Consider the following 2,500-nt stretch of genomic DNA (forward strand, 5'->3'; position numbering starts at 1 on the left):
GAAGCAATACCCAGGCCTCCCGAACCGATGGCGGAATGGAAATAGGCCTTAGGTGTATCGGCCGGTAAACTGAGCCACTTCCTCACCGCACCACGTACCGCCACGTCACACCGATTGAGTTTCCCCAATCCCACAGACCCCAACGACGCCGCATAAAATAAGCTTGGCAACAGGAATATTCGCAGAGCGAATAGTCGCTGTTGCGGCTTAAGCGGTGCACGGGAGATCTTATCCAAATCAGCGACCAACGAGACTGACGGGTCGGAACGCAGACGACCGTCTGGAGTAAAGGGAATACCCAAATACTGCCAGGCGTCCGTCCGCTTCATCGCCACCAGCTTCTGACCACCGAGGAAGAAGTTGCCTTCATCCACGGTAGTCTTCTTCTGGTGGGGAACCGTTCCGATCGAGATGGTAAAAGACTTACCGACATTAACGGACATGCCGCATGATGCCAGGAAGTCCTCCGTACAGTCAAGCAATCGCTGCAGGCCCGTTGTCGTTGAGGCTGCGAGGATTAGGTCGTCGGCGAAGGCTGCCGACCCGATCCTCACCCCGTCGATATCCGCCCCGATGTCTTGGGGGAGGCTCCTGAGGAGTCTGTCCATCACCATGTTGAATATGCCGGGGGACATCGGGTCTCCTTGCCTCACGCCATGCATCGGATGGATGGCATGGGAGTGCCAACCACCCGACACAATGGTCGTGAGAGCATCAGAGTACACCGACCCGACATACTCAATCATGGGAGCGGGACAGCCCCTCAGTTCGAGCGTCTGTAATATCGCGGGGTGAGAAACGGTGTCGAAAGCCTTCGCGACGTCAACCGACGCAACAAAAAGCGGCTTATGGCGCGCATGGGAGTGGCGTAGCAGCAAGTCCAGCAAAAACACGTTGTCCGCACATCCGTCTGTCCTACGGAACGCTCTCTGCCTCCCATCCAATCCGATCAATCGACCCATCCGCCTAGCCAGGACTTTGTGGAATCCTCGCACAAGAGTCGAGGCGACGGTGATGGGTCGAAAATCAGACGGAGAAGAAGGCAGTCCGGTTTTAGGAATGAGCACGGTCCTGGCGTCCCTTAGGTGAATAGGGAGTCTGCGGCACCACATAATGAGGTTATAGATCCTTTGCAAAACCTCAAGGGGGGTTTTACAAAGGAGTCTCGCAGACAGACCGTCAGGACCAGGTGCTGTCTTCCTACCCGGAAGCGCCCTCCGTAGTTCATCCGGATTAACAGGAGACCACAGAGAGGAGATGGTGTCCTCTCGGTTTTCACACGGAGGACAGCTGTCGCGCGCACCTGTCATAAGGGCTTCCCAATAGGGAACCATAACATCTTGAGGGATGCCATGGTCACCGACGGGGCCATCCCTTATGACATCCAAACAGCGCCGGGGGTCCTTACGCCACAGTTCTTGCACTATGCCGTAATTCCTCCGGCGCTGTCTGCGTCGCGAGAGCGGTTCCTCCGGTTGCGCACGGCGGCCTCGACGCACGACACTCGCTGCATGAGGTACCGGAAAGATATCCGCCAGGTAAGCGGTGAGCCTTTCCAGAATATTCCCGCGATCCTCTCTTCCAACCAGGGCACAGATTTCATCCAGGGTATTAGCCTGGAATCCATCGCACCCTAGTGGTTCAAGGCCGCGGAAATACTCCAGGAAGACCCGATCGCTATCCTGGACCTCCACCGCGAGATCGGGCGCCTCAGCCACCGGCTGCAGTGACTCCTGTTGAATGCGGCCAACGTGCTCCATCACAAGCGCTCGGTAGTCCTTGTGCTTCCGAGCGCCCTTGATGGCATCTAGCGACCTGCCAGGCAGGAACCCAATGAGCGCTTGATTGATGAAGCGCACACCCTTCATGGACAGTTCTGCCTCGCGCCGCGCCAGCAAAGACACCTCCTCAGCACTCCAACGTGCTTTTGCTGGCGCTGCGCGGTTCACATCATCTGACCAATCAGGGTGAGCGGACCTCATGTGAACGCCCCTACCGATCTTGGTAACGAAGGATCTATCGCAGCCTGGGAATTGACAAGGGAAATCGACCGGTCGGGAAGGGGGATCCCCAGAGCTCGGTCCCGGAAGGGGGGAAATTGCTGGCCTAGGGGCGGCAGAGGCCGCCCCTCTACGTGTACCCATCCGAGGCATTGTTTTGTCGCGAGGGCCAACAAAATTACAGCACGAGGGGGCTGGCAACCCCCAAGCGCCAATGTCGCCTGAACCCCGTTAGCGTTACCCGGCGAGAACCTATAGGAGGTGGGGAAGACTTGGACGGGAGAGGCTAATGGACCTAGCAAGAGGTCTATATTGCGCATCACCGTCCCTGCAACTATAACTCCCGTTAAGAGAGTCATAGTTACTCCCGCCGTTTACCCGCGCTTTTTTGAATTTCTTCACGTTGACATTCAGAGCACTGGGCAGAAATCACATTGCGTCAACACCCGTGGGGGCCATCGCAATGCTTTGTTTTAATTAGACAGTCGGATTCCCCTAGT

General features: G+C 56.8%; 1 pseudogene; it reads right to left on the reverse strand.

Moving 5' to 3' along the window:
* The window catches only part of LOC143261447 (large subunit ribosomal RNA), an 8,545-nt pseudogene that overhangs the window by 3,310 nt on the left and 2,735 nt on the right, over positions 1–2,500 (reverse strand).

Source organism: Megalopta genalis, unplaced genomic scaffold, assembly GCF_051020955.1.
Source record: "Megalopta genalis isolate 19385.01 unplaced genomic scaffold, iyMegGena1_principal scaffold0052, whole genome shotgun sequence".
Classification (NCBI taxonomy): domain Eukaryota; kingdom Metazoa; phylum Arthropoda; class Insecta; order Hymenoptera; family Halictidae; genus Megalopta; species Megalopta genalis.